The following is a 22,846-nucleotide window of genomic DNA, read 5'->3' as shown; positions in this document are numbered from 1 at the left end:
ATAGCTGACATTACAGAAATATGGGATGCAGTTGATAGAATTAGTAAGGCTTTGTTACAAGTATCTAAAAATATAGGTTTTAAAATTATTCTGATAATCATAGAAACACTTCATAAGTATCTTTCTAAGGCAAGATTCAATCTTATACTAAAGCCAAATAGCATTAATATAAATATATAAAAATTTGTTTTTTATTACAAAAACAGGTTAATTGCCACTGCAGAACAATTTTATTTCTTTAAACCATAGCTTTATCCATTTGCAATGATATTTTTTTAAATGAGTAATTTGGTGTGAGTTGATTCTAACAGTATCCTGCTCACAAATAACTGAATTCATTTTACAGGTTGAGCTATAAAAAACAGTAATCAACAGTGATGTATGATGTGGCTTGGATTTTTTTGTAGCTACTTTCTTTGAAGGATCTCAAAAAACTGAAGCATGTGTTAGCCCACCTTTTAAGAAAAGCAGACAGAGAAGTAAACATCTGCGTAAGATTGCAAAGCAGCGATAGCAGATAAGACTAGATGTTATTTCTCCTCCCAAATTCTAAGTTCTTATCATATTCTTGGGTGAATGTGATTTTGAAGGATGAATAGCTAAAATATAAATCTTGCTTTTGCACAGAAGTATACATAAAATATAAATATATACAAACATGTACACAGATTTTGTCTTTCTATTCATGATGGTGGCTTTTTAATCAGGAAAAAAGCAGGGTTAGTGTTGATATCTTAGCTTTATCCAACAAAGATAGTAAGTCGCCATTTGAGCACTGCTTGTAAGGTTAGAACGCAATCAGTTGCACTGTTCGGCTGCAGAAGAAAGAATTCAGTTCACATGTGTTCTTTCTTTTTTTTCCTTTTTTTAAATGGAACATCCACAACAGTTCAGTGGAGCTCAAAATTACAGCTGAGGAGTGATCAGTTAAATCTCAAAAAATTGCAGGAGGGAAATAGAGTGAGAAATTAGTTTCTTAATATTGACATGATACTGCAGCCATCATTATAAATAAGATTGTCATCTGATACCATTTTAGTTTTGCATATGGATTTCTTATGTCTCACGATGGATTACAAACATTTCCTCACAGTCCAGCGAAATCTAAACAGATCTATTTGAAATAGTTTAATGTTCATTAAATAGGGGTTTCTTCAAGGAATGTAGTTGTATGCACAGCTGCTACCCATGTTGCCTGAAGACCTTCTTTCTACAGACGACTCACTTGTTAACAAGCTAAATTGGCATGGGAATTCCTGAAAACATTCTATACTTTCCCAAGGATGTTCTAACAGCAAACACTAAGTTTGAAGTTGGAATAGTCATTGGCTTTTATCATTTCTCAGGGCTCTGGTTCAAATCGATAAGCCAACGGAAAGATGTTGAGGACTTTTTTGACTCTCAAGTCAGATTTTTTGTGTATATATCCGCACACATACATATATATGCGTATACATATATGTATTTGAGTATACATAGTATATTATTACTTACAGTGATTTTTTTTTTTTTTTCAATATACATTACTAGTTCTAGTGATTTTACAGGGGAGAAGTTATGGCTGAAATTAAATGCAAAATTTGGAAAGAAATCTCTGAAAACTGAAGAGCAGCTAGTCCCCTCATGCTCCAGACTATTGCCAAGAGAACCCATTCACCAATATCCCCTGAAGGATAAATATTTAATAAGTATGTCAAATACACAAATAGGTAATGAAGTTATCTTCTGCTTTGTCTGTCTTTTCCTCACAATGTAAAGAACATGGCGATATGCTCTCCCTAGGCAAACTAGGAACAAACTGGGATTCTGTGTAGGAATGCTTTGCTTTTTCTTTAGTGTGTGCGATGGTGCCTGAACAGATTAATTCCTTTCCTCACCTGATGTAGAGAGACAACGACAGGATGTGGAAAGAAGGCAAAGTAATTATTAAGCTTGCTATGAAAATTCTGTGTGATTCCCAACTGTGTGCTCATGTGAATTCTTGAAATAGGTTTCTGATTTAAAGTAATTTGCATTGCAGTCAGACCACTGTGATTATAGGAGTCATTTATGAACTGAAGTTAGATGTGAAGAAAATGTGTATTACCTGTCCCTTGGTCCTGGCAAAACAATATTGACTGTCTGCTAATTAAGGCTGAGTCAAAGAAAACTTTCTGAATTTTCCCCAAAATGTTTTAACAAGAAGAACAGATCTTTAAACTGGAGTTTGACACTTTGCAGTCAATCAAACCTCACTTAAGTCTCAGATTCGTACAGGACTACCCTAACTGATACAGCATCCTCTCTCTGTATTGCATTCACTGATACAAATACTGTCTCTGTCTTTCCAGTCTGATTCGCTATTACAAAATACAGTTTCTCTAGTGTGAAATGTACTCTCACCTGTGCTGTAAATTTTCTGTCTGGTATTTGTGTCTTGTGAACCATCTGAACAATTGCAGAATCCCAGAATAACAGAATGGTTAGGCTGAAGGGACATCTGGAGGTCATCTTGCCCAACTCCCTAATTAATGTTATTGAAATGTTTCTTCACATACAGTTGGCAACACCTCCCCCCCCTCCCCTCCCCCCGCCCAGAACTCCTTCCAGTTTGTCTGTATCTGTTTTGGGTTGCATCACGTTTGTGCAATACAGTAAATTTGGGCTCTACAGTTGTCAATGGAAGACATTTAATTAGCTGTGTTGTCCACAGAATGAAATCTTTATTAATAGGGTGTAAAATCACAATAACATTCTTTGCTGTCATAACCATTTACAAGTTTATATCTAATTAGCTGTCAGTTCTCAGCCTTAGGTCCTTTCTTGCACACTTTCAAAACATCTTCTGCCAAAATACTGTTTTCAGTAGATCTTCTCTCTCTGGCCATAGCATTCCCAATGTACTAGCTGGGGGTTCTTACCCCTAATTTGCTTAGTAATTTACTAATTTACCTCTTCTGCTGTTTTTTACTTTTCCTAATATTTCTAGGGGGTTGTACCTAAAAACTAAAGTTCTTCCATGTCTTTTGAGTGAGTCTGCTTCTGCCACTACTTGTGCCACTCTGAGGTTTTTTTTTTTGTTTTTTTTTTTGTTTTTTTTTTAAGGATGCCTGCCACAGTAGAAGAAAATGAGCTGTTTCCTCCAGATATTGGTTGGCTACTTCTTGATTTTGGTAGAAGGACACTTCCCTTTGTTACAATGAGTAATTCACAAGTTATCTGGTGGGCTTGTTTGTTTTTACCTCCTAGAAACTCATTAGACAGAAAGTGTTTTCTCAGGTAGAGGAGTGGAGGGCTGGCCAGGGTGGGATATGTGGACCTAGAGAAGTTTCCATGACTTTTCCTTTGGTGACAAAGAGAGTGGTTTTAGTAGTAGTAGTAGTAGCTGTTTCTAATTTCTAATATTTGTATGATCTTTATATTTTGTCTGACTATATAAGGGACCTAGAGATAATATCGATTGCAATTATTTTTGTAACTAAATAATAACAGGAATGTATAGACGTAAACAGAAATATTATTTCCTAAGTATCTTGTTTTTGAATAATGCTTTTTCATCTGCATGTCATTAGCTTGTTTTTTCCAGAAGACAACCTTATATTATTTGCTACATCTTCAAGTCCATAGAACCTGTACTAATTATTTTTCTCTTTTGATTATTTGCAACTCTTTCCAATTTATGAATTTCAGTAGTGTGCAGTTTGCAGCCTCTTGGACACTAAGCAGTCACATAAAGCTAGATTAGACTCACTGCCGTTACATTAATGAACTTTATTATACTAAAATATTAAAAAGTTTTTAGTACCTCTTTCTAATACATTTCTAAATTACAAAGTGATTGCAGACAAATTTTGATTTGAAGTAGACCTATAACAAAACCCAGTTAATTTTCCAGACAAAATAATAGAGACACAAAAGTATTACCTCATAAAGAAGTAGAAATTCTTCTGAAATTCAGATCCTTTTTATCTCTTCTCAAAGCTCTGCTGCCTGCCTGCTGGCAACAAAAATGGTAAATTTTTCAGTGAGACTTCACCTTTTAGGATAAATAACTTGAACACTAAAGTTCAGGTTTAAATAATCATGAATCTGAAACCTTGCACTTGGAGATTGCATGGTACAAGCCAGCATTGTCATAGCAAACATTACAACCCATCCATCCCCTTCCTCTTTATCTATTTTTAATTTTATCTTTAAGAAAAACACTCACAGAATATATTTCTTTTATTAAACAATAAAAATTGGGATGATAATAAGATCAGTTTACTGCAGCTAGTTTTGTACTATACTAGTGGAACACTATTGACTGGTGTAGATGCATCTGAAAAGCCTTTCATATCTACAGAGATTGAATCCAGGCAAAGGTGAAAACAAGAGCAACAAAGAAAAGAGAAATTATGAGTCTATTTTATGAGAAGAGAGAGAAAAAAAAAAAAAGGTTTTCCTTATTTAGCTTAGCAGCTAAGGGGCAGGAAAGGACTACTTTCAGAAATAGTGACTTCTCCAGTGCTGCTATCTGGTAAAGTTAGGACCACATCACTTTTATTGAGACTGTCTTTATTTCTTCAGTAGTGTAGGGCAGCACTAAAGGACATTTAATCCATCACAGTTCATCATTGTGGGCATGTAGCTTTCCAGTGGCCTTCTGTATAACACTAGGTCTGAAATACAGTAAAACTAAGTGCTTAAAGACAACGGGTTAATCTAGGGTTTACCATCACCCTTGCTCATTCCTTGATGTATATTAAACATTGTTCCACAGTCAAAATCTGACTGTTAAGAGAATACTCCAACCGAGCCCAGGAAACTCTAGTATTTAACATTTGCTTTCAAACAGTCAGGGAGGGAAGGCATCAGGAAATTAGCTCTAACAGCCTATCCTTGAAAATCATCTTTTCTCTGAAATGGTGCTGTGCATCTCTAAGCACAGTCAGGAGTCTCTGCTTTCATTTCTAATATGCCCTTTGATTTACTTTTTTTTTTTTTTTTTTAATGTCTCTGGATTATGTAGAGGATGCTTCTGCATGAGGCTTCTTAATTTTCTAATTTATTGGGGGGTTTTTTAGCAAATCAATCTTGATATCATAGTAGGTCACATGTTAAATATTTGTTGTCTACAGGCTTTGTTTTAGAGGACTGGTGCTATTCATATATCAAAAGTCCCTTTCTTCAAGATTGTGTCTTAAAAATAACTTGCATAGTCTATAAAATTTTTAAGGACTTAAAAAGGATGCATGAGTTAATTAATGCTACTTTGGTTGCTAGAAGTAATATCTTATATTCTGGGAGAGATTTCCACATTTAATGTTGGATGCCTGCAAGGTTATGTGGCATTATAAAGCACAGAATTAAAACATCTAGTTTATACTGTCATTCATCTTAAAACTTCACAGCTGAAGCATGATGTATTTTAAAAGAAAATAATAACTTGCACATTTATTCCAACTGAAATGTCTGTATGTTTTATTTCTTCTGTAGCTGTTGTTCGAGGTCCCAACTGAAATTAAGGTTTTATTTGAATAGATATTGAATTTACACATAATAAGAGACAGTACATGCCAGTAAAATTTACAATAGATTTCAGAGGAAATGTACAAAAGGTCAGAGAAAGGAAGTGCTATTATTTCAGTTTAATGAATAGAGAACTACAGCACAAAGGACACACATCGCTTCCCTGTGACTACTCAGGAAGCCTACAGCAGGAATGAGAATGACATCTGCATCTTATGACACCTGATGGCTTGATTAGCAAGAAAAAAAAACCCAAACAAAAACATTTCCCCTTTCAGGTTTTTTTGTTGTTGTTTTGGGGGGTTTTGTTTGTTTGTTTGTTTGTTTTTTATGGAATTGTTCATTGAAGTTCTTTGTAATTCTTACATGAAAGAAGCTGTAGAAATAATAATGTTCATAATTAGGTAACTTTAAAAGCATCTTAGCTTGGCTCAGTGATAAAACTTGAAGGTGAGCTTTCCCCTGAAGGAATGTTAGAAGTAAATGGTAACTAATTACGAGTGTGGAGGAGAGGGAGGAGTCATCTGCAGGGTGATGCTAACAGCATCTCAGTTGCAAGCGTGTTGGCATGTGCCGCTGGGAAGTGGGTACCCAAGTAAATACTAAAAAGTTGTTGTTTTGTTTTTGGTAAGAGCGCTTTGATGCAATGTCTTCAAATAAGAGTCCCCTTTCTAACATCCTGGCTGTCTTTCTGGTAGGAGGCTTGGGCAATGAGACAGCCCTTGAATTGAAACTTCACAGGGGAACTGCTCCATAAGCAGTCTTCCTGGCCAAAAAATACTAATAATGGAGCAACCAGAGTTAATCTTGTTCCATATGTCTGTTTTTCTTTCTCTTACCTTTTTTCTTTCCTCCACATCCTTAAAGCCCAGCTATATGTTTGTGTAGTATTTGGCAGAATGATGATGATTTTTTACAGTGATCATACTGTGAATGTATACGTTAATTAAGAAATGATAGATAACTATGCTATTAGAAGAAGTTCTTTGGGGCAAGGGGGAGGCAGAGGAATAGCATTAACTGTGTAATCCTGCAAAGAGCTGTCTTGTATAGTGATCCCTCTTTTGCTGCTGTTCAGGAGGAGCAGAGCTTCTTCACTAGCTTGTTTTTCTAGAGACTTGCATGCACTCTCTTTTAGGCTTGGCATTTAGGTAGGAGCAGCAAAAAGCTGGAAATATTGCTGCAGCGATACAAAGACAGGAGGGAACCTTCAATGATGGCTCTAACACAAAGAATCATTTTAAAAAATTGAACATTTTTATTTACCCTACTTAGCTGGCTTTTTGCATTTAATTTCCAGGTATTTCTTTAAAAGGGGGGAAAAAAAATTCTGATAGCTAATATCAGATGTTGTTGGTAGTCTGACTTATTTTTGTAAATGTTTTGGTCTGTCTATACTATGTCCAGTTCAAATTAATGAATGTTCCCTGTGTACTAAAACTGGATATTAAAGAGAGTCACTGCAGCATGTGCTTTTGCCATTAACTGAATAGTAGAAAACTTAATGATGGACAGGCTTCATAGAATCATATAATGGTTTGGGTTGGAAGGGACCTTAAAGATCATCTAGTTCCAAACCCATGGGCAGGGACACCTTCCACTAGAGCAGGTTGCTCAACCTCCCATCCAACTTGGCCTTGAACACTTCCAGGGATGGGGCATCCACAACCTCTCTGGGCAACCTGTTCCAGTGCCTCACCGCTCTCACAGTAAAGAACTTCTTCCTTACATCTAATCTAAATCTACCCTCTTTCATCTTAAAGCCCTAATCCTTTGTCCTACCACCACATGCCCTTATAAATAGTCCCTCTCTGGCTTTCTTGTAGACCCCCTTAGGTACTGGAAGGCTGATGTTTGTGACCAGAAGACTGCCAGCACTGTCTGAACGTGGTCACCCCACGTCTAAAAATGCTCGTTCTTATGTGCAGATGTGAGGTGGGAAGCAGAGATTCCTTGATCTCTTTAATTAAAAAGTGGTACATCAATTTATAAACAATATTAAAAAGTAAGTTTCTTCAAAGTGGTGTTTTATGATTTTGCTGCGTTACTAGCTTTTCCCTAGAATTATCATTTTTCTCCTCTCTTTAATTCTCCAGGGACATGTTTGACATGGTGACTCCTGTACACACAGAAACACATACTATTTCAGCACAAGCGCCTCATTATCTCTTCAGCATGATAGGTGTTGCAAAGAAATGATGAGATTTTTATGGTGAAGAAACCTGTATGTCAGTCAGACATTTTACCCTGAATTTTCCAAATACATTGAACATGAAGTCCAAAGAGTTGACAAATATTCCTAGTGGAAAAATTGGCTTTGAGTTTCTCTTTTGTTACCAAAGACAATTCCAGTAACAAGAAATGAGGCAAATGTAAAGTGTCTGCCAAGTGTATGACATTTCGGTGTTGCAGAAAGAATGCGCTTGAGTGGAAAAAAGCCATGTGCTAAAATACCTGGTGGTAGCAGCCAATGCGTCTCCTCAGTGAGGAAAGCTCAAGAAACTCATTGTTACTGTAAACAATTCATTCTCCAGTGATCTTCTATAATAACACTTTCTAAAGTCTAGCTAGTCTTAGGGAAGCTAGCCCTTTTGAAAAACAGAAAAGATGTCAAGTTGTCTTATGATATTAATGCATGCTAGACAGCAGAAAAGTGTTTAGTGAAATATTTAGGTAAAATATACAAAACATTGCTAGAAATAACATTTGATAAAGGTAGGAATGGTCTTTTTAACTACTTGGTGTGTAGAGCAAATGTATATTTTGAACAAGCTGGATTTTCTCAATGTCTTTTGGACAATATCTACAAATAAGGGATGCAATCCTTGACAACGATTCAAAACACCCAGCACCTCTAAATTTCAGAGATTTCATAAATTATGTAAATCATGTATTTGAGTTAATAGGGTGTTTGGGTTTTTTTCTGCCAATCTTAACTGTGTGTGTGAGGCCCATATGAAACTGGGGAGAAGCTCAGATTACTGGGATAACACTTTCTGTGTTAGTACAGAGTTAGTATGCCTGTGGACCATTTAAGACATGCAAGATATTCCTTTGCTGCAGTGTCTAGAAAATACCCTTGATCTCTGCACGTACAGAAAGATTTTGTTTTAAACATAATACAGCATCATAACTATTGGGATGAATCTATTTGCATTCATAGGGAAAAAGATCACCTTCCTTTTATTCTTCCCTTTTTCACATGCACAGGTGTCATCTCATAATTTTATTTTATGTCTGTATTCTACTTTTGTCCCAAAGAAACCTACTTAGACTTTGTTTTCCTTCTAATCTGTTGTGGAAATAGATACTCTTAGGGATATCCCTATGTGCTAGGCAAGTTAGACAATGTGGTGCTTTTTTTTAAATCGGTTAAATGCTCACCTGAGGTAAAATGGGAATATATCCCCCTGTTTAAACAGGCATTATATTAAAATGGATTTTTTTTCCTTTCTAGGTGTTGTACGTCATATATAATTCATTTTTTTCCCTAAAAGAATATTTTCTCATTTCACGTTAATAGTAAGAAATTAATTTAACAGTGTGAACAGAGAAGTTTGAGAATAAAAGGGAACCAAGACACTTCACTTGTCCTAATTCTGTTGTAGAATAATCATTATGGCATTGATATCTGCAAACAAATCCACTTTTACTCTCACCCATATTCTCCCTTCTCTTCCGTTTCCTCTAATTCTTCTCCTTCTCTCCCCCCGCTACCCAAATATATTTATTTTTAGATGCCCGAGGTGGGTGGAGCGGTAGTGAAGTACTTCACTAGTTGTTCTCTACCCAATCGACCAGGCTGGTTTGCTGCCCTTCCCCCTGCTCCCTCCAGTGGAATCATGAAAGCTTTCTCTGGGACACTGGTAATCTTCCTGTCCAGAATTGCAGACAAACCATGATGGCTCAGTGTTTGTTGAAGGCTGTATATTCAAAATATGAGCCTGGCGTGGGCTTTCTCAAATGTACCTGGGTCAATCCCTGTACAAGGCCAATGCCCTGATAATCGGAACAAACAAGTCTGCTGTTAACACGTTACTTCTTGGTAGTGCACAGTGCAGCGATACCTGGGTTACTGAATAAACCCACTCCGCGTTTGAAAGCATGTAGCATGGCACTGCATTAATACATTTTCCAACACTGAACTTTGATAAAAACCTTTTAAGATCCACTTTGATTAAATATAGAGCAGTTCAGCTGTTTGGAGGTTGGGTAGAACAGGATACTCTCACCCCATTATGGAGACAGTATTGTGCTGAGTTCGTGGGAGCTACCCAGAAGGAGAAGGAATGACATCATTGCTGTGCCTGTTTTCATTGGAACCATGGGCTCTCAGGTTACAGCCATCCTTATGCAATTTACAGAATAGGTTTCAAAACTGACCTGCCATGAAAGGAGGTATTTTAGCTGTGATCGATTCCAGTCAAAGCCACTATGATGTTATTCTAGACTTTTTCTAGATGATGTATAAATTCTGTGCTTTATTTGTAAAAGCATATATTATCATAGCTATCCTTTCAGTATTTTCAATTAATTAATCTTCATTTTGTTCTCGCTCTGTTAGTATTTGCTTCTCACTTCTGTTCTTATTACTGGGCCAGGTAAGCTAAGGATAAGTACCAGCTTGCCATTTCTGTCGATAAACCTGGTGTATCCAGCCAAAGGTAGCTTATCGTATTATGAAGGGAAAGCTCCATTAGTAAATGTGACCAGTTGCTTCTGAACAAACCATAACCGCCCCCCTCCCCCCCCCTTGCCACATAAAGTACTCAAAGGGCATTAATTAGTTCGGTCTTTTCGTTCAATCCAGGTTATAGGTGCATTCATTTGCTTTGAAGTTTTTTCAATAAGCAGAATCCTGAGGAGGTAACCTTTCTTCGTGTAAGTTGCACATTAAAGACATTTAAAATATTAATCAAAAGAAACTATGCAAATGCACACATACACATGTGCCCTGAAAAGGGATCATGCAGAATTTCCTCTGTAAAATTATCTGGATTTCATGGTTTAATTTATACTATTGTATAGATAAATCAAGGGCGATAGAATAAAATGGCAGTAAGAATTTCTCACAACCAGTGAGGAATGAGTTGTCATATGTGACGTTTCCTTCCCCAGTAGCTGAAGGTAGTAACGGACAGGCTGCTGGCTCAGACATTAATCTTCTCCGCTATATCCATAAATGAAATGTCATGCCTAACAACTCCTCTTTTATTAGTATTTCATCTTAGCTTTCCCTGATTAAAATTAATGTCTGTGCATGTATGTATAAAAACAGGGATAAAAAGATTTACATATTCAGATTGTCTGAGATTATACATTCACACACAGAGTGCCCAGTTTCAAAGGGCAGACAAAAGAAAACCAACTGAAAAAAAACCCCAAACAACCAGCTCAGAACACCTGTTCTTAACAAACATGACAACCTGCCAAAATTTCGTCTTGAGATACGTGTAAGACTATGACATGGATAACCAGAAATTACTGTGCACTGGGATAGCAAATTAAAATCCAGAAGTCAGTGAGGACACGATATTGGATTTAAGACCATGAAGAGGTGGTCAGTGTTTATGACATTCCATTGCTGGAAAAATAGCAGTGTACTCAATGTGTGTATATATTTGAACACTAAAGCTGGGTGAAAGTCTAAGTCAAATCCATGGGAAAACTTGTCATCATAAGCAATTAGGCATCCTCAGTTACAGTCAGTCATGGTGGCCAGAAGCAAGTCTGAATGTATATACTATGAAAGAAATGAAAGAAACATTCTTCTGATGAAACACAACTGAGGCATGCAGTTTACTGAAGTTAAAAATTGGACTTTGGGTCCAGCTCAGTATGGCTAGTCTTCTGGTATATTATTAATGTGAAATAAGAAGAAAAAAAAAATTCAGGAGAGCGAGCTGGTTAGAACACTGCAGTTTGCTCTTTCGCTCTGTTTTGGCTTTACGTTGCCACGTACGGGGGTGAGTGTTGTCACTGGGATTAAAAAACAGACACAAGTGACACTCCTGAGTTTTCTAAGTATTGCGGATTTGTTCCAGGTCTGTTCAGAAGCCACACATTGATGTTATTTCTCAGAGCACAAGTTAAATCCCTAAATTCTCAATTCATCAGTTTTAGGTTGGCATTTAAGCCTGTCTGAATTTTACTTGTCCCACCCTACTTACTAATCAAGTAGAGCATTTTATATTTTCTTATCCTTTGAACAGCTTTGTTTGACTAAATCAGATGCTTTTTTTAATAATACATCAATAAACTGGGACAAAGGTAAAATTTTAACTGTCTTCACAGGTTCTTTTTTAAGGGTGTTTTATGGATAACAGTATGAGACATGACTGACATGTTAAAGCATTTTGTCCTTTGCCTCATCTAACTTAATCTTTTGCCTTAAAAAGGGCAATATTTCTCATGAAACATAATCTCCTATCACTTCTGACCACACATCCAACCTATAATGTTAGCTGACAGTAAATACATAGCCTCATCAAATCACTTATCTTCCCACATTTCAGCAATAATTTTGAGGGAATCTGAATAAATTACATCTCAAATGGTACAGCTGCTCTCGAACAGCAGAACTAATGAATTGTCATGACTGGGAGAGAGGGAGAGGTGCCTTGCATCCCTAATCTGAGACAGCTGACAGGATGATGCCTGATCAGGTTTAGTCACCATCACTAATCACATGCTGAGAAATTACAGCCACTTTTAAGTTAATGGCTGGTAACACCTAGTGACAATTTATAGCAAGAAAGGGCTTGCCCTGCAGTTTAAAAAGGGGGTGCAAAGGACACTTTATACTGCTGTGCTGACCCCCCAGCAGTGACTGTCCAACCCAAATTACTCTAAACTGATGGCCCTAGTTACTTCTCAGGCTTTTAAAATCTCTTCATATTTATAGCTTTTTAATATCTGTGGTATTCTGGTTCCAAAGGCATTCCAAATACAAAACCAACTGAGGACACTTCTATTTTAGATTTTTTTCTTTTTGGTGTTTTTTGTTTTTGGTTTTTTTTGGTAGAGATTTATTAGCGATTTAAAGGCAAGTCTACTCAGTCATAAGCAAGAATTCAATTACTCTCCTCCTCCGTCAATTCTTCTTCTTAGCTAAGTATGTAAGGTTGCAATAAGAAATGTCAGTGGTGTAATGGTTATACCAACAATAAAATCATTTGCTCTCCAAGATACTAAATCTAACATGCCAGTCGTATCCCTGCAGTGGATTTGAGTGAGGAGTGACTACTAGCTCAGTCAGCAGAGTTTTAAATCGATCCTAGCGTTCCATAAAAGCAGGAGTACCTTGTTAGGTTTGAAAATGCTAATGGACTAGCTAGCAAGCATGACTTGAATTAGAAGTCGAAACTTAAATTTCACTATGCTCATCTTCCACCCGCCCTCAAAGTAACTTGCAGAAATTATTTGGTAAGCCAGACCAAGTGTTTCAGAATGCAGATCTGTGATACATAAACTAAGATGAAGGTGGTAAGTGAGAAAGGTAGGTAAATGAGAGTAAAAGTACAGTGAATTCAAGCGGGCCTTAAATTTGAGATACATGCTTCTGTGCTGCTTAATATTTATCAGCCCAGGAATTTTCCCTCCAGACTCATTGCAGTATTCATCCTCCCCGCTATGTAAGCGAGATGGCAAAATCTAAAATCAATGTATGTCTTAATACTCTGATACTGAAATGCTTAGTCTTGCTCTCGTGTCCACATTTTGGAAACAAAGTTAAAAAATCCAAGAACCAAAAAGACCCACACTGACATTTTCAAAACTAAAGAAAGTTCTTTATACTGATAAACTGAAGTAAATCAATTTGTTTAATTTATCAAGACGACAACTGAGATGGAATCTGATTGCGGTTATGTGAATAGTTTATCATTGAAAAAAAGAAGAGCTGGTGAAGGGGCCTCTAATTTTTCAGGGAAAAGCATGACACATTTTGATTTATGGACAAATTCTAATGAGATACTAGGCCCCAATGTTTAATCTTTCAAGAATTATGAAATCACCAGAGCAGCCTGAAGAGGCAAAGGACAAGTTTACTGTTTCTTGGTGCCATCTCATCATGTCTGATGTCTGGAAACTATACCTGAAGATATTGAAAGTGAAACAAAGTGCAATAGAAGTTAACTTCTTCATTTGTATTTCTCTGATATACTTGACTGGAAGGTCTTTACCTTTAGAAAGTGTAAATGAACATGTGAACTTAAGGTGCTGGGCTAGAAGTGTTTTTATTATCTGTAAACGTATACTAAGCTTGGTATGATGTTTAAGTAAAAATAAACCCAAAAGGTATTGCAACTGTATTTCTTGTTTCTTCCTGCTCAGTTGCAGTCAGTGCTTGTGGCATTTAAAGTGATGCAGCATTTGTATTTGAATGCAAAAGAATCTGAGTTAAGAAAGAGCCAGCTAAAAATCCATCACAGATTTCTCAGATTTGGCTTTTGCACAGAGAGTTCTTCTGTACAGAAGTCTTCATAGGCATACAGATAGTGTTAAAAACTAAAAAATATCTTTTTAATTTGGAAAATGAGACAAGATAAAGCTTAGTAATGCATTCAAATTTTAGAAAATCATGAATATGCTTGCTATTAGGTCACTTTTTACATATATTGAAGCCTTTTAGAGGGAAACCCCTATTCATACGTTCTGCTTTAGGGAAAAGTAAATTGCTGATAACTGTTGTTAAAACTTCATTAAAAAAACTCACACGAATTCATACTACAGAGGAGAAAAATAATGAGTTCTGAACAGCAGACAGCATTATGTTTTTCACTGAAGGTGTTAATTCAACTTGGCTACTAGTTTTGACTTCCCGCCTTTGGAAAATTTCTAGTCAGTTTGTTCCCATTTTCCAGTGATGTCAGCGAGAATCAAACCTTTTCCTTCATAGATATTACTTCTTATCTGACTGTCACAAAAGGCTCTTGCCAGATGAAATTTGTTACTATTGGCTCAGCAATGTTCTACCACACAAGGAAAGAAAATAGTGGAGGGGTTAACACCCCCTCCCCCCCTAAACAAAAAAAATAAACAGATGTTCTGCACTCTACCCCCTGCGACCCCCATCCAACCCCCCCAAACTCTAGAAATAAATGCAAACATACTAGGCTAGGAAGGTTATCAGTATCATATTTTTATTTATATACATATATTTCAAATTTTTTGCATAAGTTTGAAAAATTTTCTTTAAAAGGTTTATGTACTGTGCCTGTCAGGATCTGATCAGAACATCTCCCAAAATCACAATGTGTGGTTCATCTCCATTACTGTTTTATTGGGCAGGATGGGAGAGATGCTAATTTTTTGTCAATATAGTAGCCAAATCTTGCAGGAGCTTCCCCTAAGAAAAACTACCAGGAGTACTATAGCGTCATAAATATCCCACCAAAACAAGTTCCCTGTCTCTCCAATTTATATTTTATGCTCAGCCTCCTTCTAAAGAGACAGTAGTCCATTGTAGTTCACTTAAAATTATAAAAAATTATTTGGTACATCATCTCTCCCCACTAACATAGCATTAACACTTCACCACCAGTGGCGCAGATCAACAGCTTTCCTGGATACCTTCCTAGGAGGAGCTTTAAGTTCTTTGATTAGTATGCTGTTGCAAAAAAGGATTATTGAAAAATGTATTTGCAACTTCCAATTTTTGTGTGTGTGCCCTTTGACTATACTTGGACTATGGTCAAATAAATAATTGCATTAATTTCAACAGTCTTTCCGATGAAGAAGCCAAGGTTTTACTAGAAAGGTTTCAACTCCACCCAAGCAGACTTATGCAAGCCATTTCTTTTCACATGTCTTATCTCCTGATCATACAAACAAAACTAAGTGATAGCACTGTATCAATAATCCTTCACCTGACTGTTCTGAGGAGGAGTGCTTACAGCATGCAGACTTCCTAAAATGAGTGGGTGGAAAAATTATAAGACTATCTGTTCTCTAAGGATAAGCTTCAAAGATGCCAAAATCATTCTTCTGTGTTGTTAATGAACTGCAGAAAGTGTTTTGGCGGCTGCACTGAGGGTGGTGGATTCCATAATAATTTGGGATCTTGCGAACTCATTCAGAAATTCCCAGTGACTGAAATATTGCAGACAGTTTTTGAAAACATGCTTTTAGTTAGATTAAGAATTTGTTTACTAAATAATACACAAAAATCATCATCAATTGGAAAATCGCTACTTGAAGATGCTCTAATGAAGACCTGAAACAGTCATCAACTTTCTGCTTTCCTGAAATGGCATAAAAAATCTCCCATATTTTAAAGAAGGGAGTGTAAGCATGCTAAAGAATACTGTATTTGTTGGTATGTCCAAAACCTCTTACTCTTTTCCATCCACCCACCCCCAAAGTGGCTTAAAATTTCCAATTTGTGTAGAAAGCAGGTAAATTGGTTCTGAGCTGGGATTGAAGGGGGCAAACATTTTCTGTTTCCTTACTGAAGTCCAGTAAGTTGTCTTGTTTGGTTGGGTTTTTTTGATTTTTGAGTCTTCAGCTAAGTGAACTGGAAACAGGAAAAATATAGCTTGTTTCACCACTGCTGTACGTATTAAACCATCCTTTTTTATGTATGTCACTTAATTACTAATGCTGAAAGACTTCACAAACTTGCAGAAGACCTCTTGCTAACTGTAGTGAAAGTCATGATGATAGTAATGCTCAGTAAAAAAAAAAAAAAAGTGTCCCGATTTAATACCTCTTAAAGGGATTACTTTTGCAAGTTGAATTAAAGAAATGGCAGATGTGAAAAAAAGCCTCTTTGCTTTGCAGCATGGGAAATTAGAAATTCTGCTGTTGCTACCTAGCAGTGGTTGTCAAAAAGCAAAATACTGGCTTAGAATCATGACTTCTGTTCAGAAATACAAAATGGTTTTTTGGCAGTCTCTGTCCCCTTGAAATTAAAGCTCAATAGCTTGCTTTCAGGTTTTCTCACAACCCAATGCTATCTATGCTGGCTGGATGCAACACATTCCAAAGTGCATGATAAAACCGAGGTCTTTATCAGCTTCAGTTTCGGGTCTGCTAAATCAAATAAAACAACCTTGATGGGTACAAAACCCTTAATAGTTTTCCATTAAAAGGGCCTATGCTACATCACTATGATTGGTGGGGACATAAACCCACCCCTAAAAGCAAAACAAAGGAACGCTTGCTAGTGTTCAAATGTCCATTGTAGCAGCACAATGTTCAAATGTCCAAAAACCAGCACAAAAAGTTATCAGGCTGCAAAACCCGCTTCCAGAGTATTACAGCTCTGGGTCAGTTGGCACTACTTTTCCTTTTTGCTAAGGAAATTACTCAGAGATGATGGCCCAAACCTGAATTCAGTCAGGAATCTCCCGCATAGTTTCTCTCTAAGGTCATACTGTAAACTGACAGACAGAGGAGACCAGCATTGGTGTAGACATGATGGCACAGAACTCAGAGCAGCCCCATTTATTGAGCTTCTTTATGCTGCCATAACTTTTAAAACTGGTTTCATCTATTTTTGCAGATTAGATGCTGAAGACCTTTGAAAGAGGAAACCTCCTGGCTAGTGAACTGTGGCAGACCACCATTTGCAGGGGAAGCTACACGAAAACGTCTGGGACTGCAAGTGTTGCCTGTGACCTTGTTAAAGCTAGTAAGTGGTGAAATGCTATGTTCACCTTCCAAGAACTAGCAAGATGTTCCTGTTCACAAAGGAGAAAAGGAGAAGCAGAAGATATTTTTAGGAGCTAAGTAGCAACCACTTGAGGGAATTATAAGTGGGGCATGTGCTTTCAAACTAGATCTCGTTTTTTTGCTAGAACCAAACAAATGCCCAAAATTTTATCATAGACGTCACAATGCAAAGCGTTGGGGTTTTTAAATTTTATACAGAAAGGAAAGATAACCATTTCTTATGCTCAACAGTTCTAGCTGGAAGGGGCCATTACAAAATGACTCACCCAAAAATCTGAACCTGCATCCTCTAGGACAGAAGGGAGCTCATGGCAACGATCCCCCAGGAAGGCAGACCTTTGACCTGTATGTTAAATGCCAGAAGCAACAGGGCATAGGAATAACTAGTCATGAAGGCAGCTTGTTTTTTCCAGGCATCCTGTGCTTTAGCAGGGATCCCAGCATGGGATCAGGACATCCTGCCTTCTCAGTGCCTGGATCCACCAGATTCACATGCAGCAACACAGGCTGCAGAGGAATTTGGCATAAACAAACTAACTCCTGCAATACATGTAACAGATCTCTAGTTGTCTGGTGTAGGATCATTTAAGTGCATGGTAAACAAACAAAAGCATTTTACAACATTTTTAAAAAGCAACTGAAATAACTCGAGGAGATATTGCATGTTCAGACAATAAAAAAAAAGCCTTCCGGATGAAACAAAATCCTGTAGTAGTGCCTGTAAAATCCCTTGGCACTACCAGTTTTTCAAGTGTTTCACTTCAGTTTGCGCTTATGGTAATGAACATTCAAATATTTCTGTTGTTTGTTTGGGTTTTTTTTCAATCTGGCCCAATAGTATGCTTTTAAGATCTTATGCTCTGGGATAAAAATCATCCTCTTTGCCTACACTTAGAGCACACTTCTGCATTCTTCACTTTAAAGTGTCACCAGTGCCAAGTCCATTTGCAATGAGGTGGTGTATTTTTTCCCACAGATGATGGGCTGCTGTTGTTCCTGACATCTCTCAAATGTTCAGTGGGATGACGAGACTAATACCTGTTTGTTTCCACAGTCATAATCTGTACTGTTTTTGCAGATGGTGCACTACACAGCTCTTTGAGGTACGTGCTAAATAGTCATGAATGACTGGGAAGAAATGCTGGAAAAGTTATAGAGATTATAATGTACAGCAGTTTCTGCTCCCATCAGATTTTTAAACGTGGTTGGGCGAGGGAGAGCATAGAAAGGGGTTGGGGAATGGGAGGATTTCAAGATTGCAAATGTTCCTGGGCTGCTAAAGTGCAATTTTTCAGCTATGAAAGAAATCTTCTGTAATACAGAAATGAAGCTGTTTACCCAGCAGAAAATAAGTGTTGCCGCTTTATTGTTTTTGGCAGGAGTTGGCGGTTCATCATTTGGACACATCAGGTACTTTGGTTGTGACTATCGTATAATTTAAATGACAATGTTTCAAATAGTGACAAAATGACAAAGTACTGATCTGTGGTGGAAATCTAGCATGGTGAGAGAGATTCAGCCAGGCAATTGTATTGAAATTGTATTGAAAGGGAGTTGGAAGAGCACTTTGCTTTCAGTTTACTTACTTATTTTGCTTTACCTTTGCTGATTTGCTACAAGGGAACTAGGAGCTGTGAATGCTATATTGAAATGTCTCTAATTTGTGTTTGGGGTATTGTATTCATACCATTCTCTCTTCCAACATTTTGAGGACTTCTTAGTTATATAACACTGTTCATCATTTTGGAAATGGAGCTAAAATCAAACCTAGGGCATTTGCTGTGGTTGGAATATTTATGTCCGTCCACATAGTAAGGAAAAAACAACCCTGCAGTTAAAACTCATTCAGCCACTTTAAATTGTCACAACTGCTTTTGTGACTCTCAAATAGCAGAGAATATAGCTTGCATTTCAGAGATATATGCTTTGCCAATCTTTCCCAACCCAAGAAATTCCTTGATGTGCAGAGTAGTTGCCTTATGAGAGAAACACAGTATGAGCTGGTCAGCGTTGATGGCTAATGGTAGGAAAGTGCCCTTACAGCTGGGAATTTACTGCTGCTGTTCCTGTGAGGGGAGCCAGGGTGAAATCTCGACACAGATCCATAATCCCATACAAATTTTCTCCTGAGGGATTGAGTGGGACTTTGAGGATAGGAGTGAAGACAGATTGGGTGGTCACAAGAAAGGATTCATTTTCTGTGGAAAAAAAATAGTGTATATTATTAATGTATTGATTAAATAAAATCTAGCTAAAACGCCTTCAGTTCAGCAAGGACTCAAGTTAAATGAGATTCTTGAAGTGTACAAACACATAGCAGAGAAGTGCTAGTGAATGATATTACTTATCTTAGAAGTTGGAGTTATTTCTAAATGTAACATGGGTGCTGAGATGATTGAAATTAATAAATAGGCATATTGTGAACACTTTTTTTCTTGTCACTTTTACTACTGTTCCCATGAGAGGCTGTGAAAGTGGGAATAATTTACAGCGAGGATGTTGCCTGCGATCATCTTGCTCCCCATCTTGCCCACAGATTTCTTTTTAAAAGGGTTTCCTATCCTCCTTCCTGCCCCATGTCCCTATGGGTTGCAGGGGAAGCACGTGCTGAGGCCAGTGCTGGGGAAGCTGGGGGAAGGTACTCAAGCAAACCCCCTAGCTTTAGCTCAGCAAAGGAAATTCTGTGCATTCCACCACTGTTAATCGGTATCAGAACCACTAATACTTGGGTCTAGGAGGCTGTCCCTACCGCTAGTCAATTAGGAAATGCAAATTCTGTGTCTGACTGGCTGATCTATACTTTTGCCTTACGGGTTTGAACTATTCAGTGGCTATAACCAATTGTAAAATGCCATACATGGAACAGTATCTCGAATGGAGCTACCTAGTGTCCTTCAGATTAGGAACTGGTACTTTAGGTATGACTGTTGTAATGGCAATTTTAAAAAGCTAGGCTAACTCCTTCCTGTAGGTGGTGGTTATTTTGGTGAGCAAATTACATGGTGTTAAGGAAAGCATTTCTCTGCCCAGGAGTTGTTCTATGGCTGTGTTCAGTTTGAACTTCTCTTGTTATTTCTGTGATTTACTTGTATTTCTAAACAAACATAAACTAAAGTGTCAGATACCCAATTCTAAGGCTCATACATACTGCTTTGAAACAGAGCGTTAAAAAACCCCACATCTGTGCTGTAAGAGACTCAGATTTTTGAAGTAACATTTCAAAAGCTGTTTCAAATGTCAGGCTGGTGTGACTGGTTAGCGATGCACTTTTGAGATTTAAACTCCAATTTCTTGCTTCTACCTTCCAGCCTATGGTTCTAATCTTCTGTGGAGATGTTCTGAACACAACAGCTGGCCTATAATTGGGAGAGATTGCTGAAGACACTTATCTCTGTGGGTCTTACTCCTGTTCTTGGCATTACTACAGTTAAAACGGTTATCATTTTCATCTATAGTGTCTTTCTAAGACAAAAATAAGCATGTGCCACTTTACCTTTTCAGTATTATTGAATCGTTTAAGTCTTGACTGATTTACTTCCCCCCCCCCCCCCCGCTGATCCTGGGGTTGGCTATAGCATAGCAAAAGTTGTACATTGTTATTGTTTACATGCGATTTAGCAGAAGTGAGCAGGATCTAAATGAGCTTAAAATTTCTGTTCTGCTTACTGTGATTGGAGTGACAAAATCTTTTATCCTAACAATCAAGAAAAAATCCAAAGTATTTTATAACTGTGCTCCCAAATGCTACAGTAATTCCGCAGCTTATTCAGATCTTGTTACATTGGCTGCTTTTCATGCCACATGTTGCTGTTTTCTTATAACTCTGACTGCTCCTGGGCAGGTGCCCCTCTTGTTGAGACAGTCGTTTCCCAATTCGTAGAAATTGGGAAGCCAAACTGGGGTGATCAGACTTCACGTGAGTGTTAAAAGAGGGCTTGTACTAAGTAACAGATTGGGACTCTAGAAATCTGATTTCAGTCGTTATCTTTAGCAAATATTTCTAGTCTGATCTCACTTACTTAATCCATTAATCAGGCTGGGTGTGATCTGCATCCTACCAAGATTAACAAATGTGTTTCTTTTGATGTTGGTGAACTTTAGCTTCCTCATCCACTGAGTGTGGCCATTGCTTTCCCCTTTCTCATCTTTTTCTGTAAAACAGGCAATGCAGAATGTACGTTTAGGCATCTGGGAAAAAATAAGAGGTATGGCTCTGGTGGTTGTACAAGTAATGCTACTAATGATGGGAGAAAACAACCTTTTGAAGGTCAAGTTACTGCCCATCCAAAATCCAGAAAGCATTTGTCATCATGTCTGGAGAACTGATCCAAAATCTGATCAATCTTGAAGAATAAATCACCACAGAAGGCACACATTAGAAGATCTCTTACTAGAATTACCTGTGGAACTGATTTTCTGCAAGCAGCCTTACTTAAGCAGAGTATTGGTAATAGGACTAGCGTGCTGGAAGGAGGCTTGCAACTGAAAAACTGAAAAGTAGCAGGGACAGCAGAAAGCGATAAATATCAGTGCTTATAGATGGAGGGACTAAAGCTCCTTTTTTCAGCACTGTGGAAAGCTGGATCACTCTTCAGATGCATAGTTATAAATGTTAAGCATATGGACCTAACTTTTGAAAGTTTTAATGCTAGTGTTTTACGTGGGATAACCTGTAATAAACAAAATGACCAACTCCATGAAGACTTTAAAATAGGAAGGGAGGGGATGACTCCTGAGGGTTGCTACTAGCTGAGAGCTCCTTGTATTGCAAACTCTACATAAGTAAAAAGTAGGCCAGTTTGACTGTTTCATAAAGCTAAGTCTATCTGATAATGCCATATGATAAAAACCTTGTCTCTTGAGAAATTGTGTGTAGTAGTTGTAAAAGTATTATATTTATTCTAGGAATTCTCTAGGTCTGTAATTTTTAATTGCTTTTAGTACTTGTAGCTCAAGGCAAAGGGGCAAAGCAGCAATCAGTAATTTGTCCTCTAGCCACATAATTTCATGCAATCAAGCCAATGTCCTATGTAAAGAGAAAGAAAGCAAACCCAAAGAAAGACGAAAGCTCTGTCTGGTACTACCTAGGATTGACTAGTGAAAAGAAAAAAAGGTATGCATAAAAAAAAGAGGGCTAGCACAGGCCTTCTCCCCTGAACAGAGAATAAGACACAACCTTAAACCCTGGTGGGTCTGCTCTATGCCTATTCAACCATTTTGGACTTTCACGGTTTGTGCTGACATAGGCTGGAACAACTGTAACAGCTGTAGGGGGAGGGGAAAAAAAAATCTTCTGCTATAGTCTTCAGTTTGAAATTATTTTCAGGCAGAAGAAAGCTCATTGTAGCGCACAATTCCTGCTAAGGGAAGAAGCTGGCTTGGAAAAGAAGGTGGCTGAGACTGAGCGCAACACAGCGTAAGAGAAATCTGAAGTGCAGTTTCATAAACTGTATTTCTCCTGTTCCTTCAGTTTATCTAAACTACTCCATTTAAAAAAAAAAATTGCATCTGGATATTTTTTCTAGCTTTCTTTTACTATTTCTATACTTATCTTTATTCAAACCATTTCTTTTCAACAGCTCTCTTTTTGTCTTTCATCCATGGCAACAAAGAGTCAGCGCTACTTTGCAAAATTAATACAGTCCTTTGCACAACATACTCTCCGTGCAAAGGTAGGTAC

The sequence above is a fragment of the Haliaeetus albicilla genome, chromosome 4 (genome assembly GCF_947461875.1).
Source record: "Haliaeetus albicilla chromosome 4, bHalAlb1.1, whole genome shotgun sequence".
NCBI classification, from domain to species: domain Eukaryota; kingdom Metazoa; phylum Chordata; class Aves; order Accipitriformes; family Accipitridae; genus Haliaeetus; species Haliaeetus albicilla.
The sequence above is the reverse complement of the archived record's forward strand: the minus strand, read 5'-3'. Positions refer to the sequence as shown.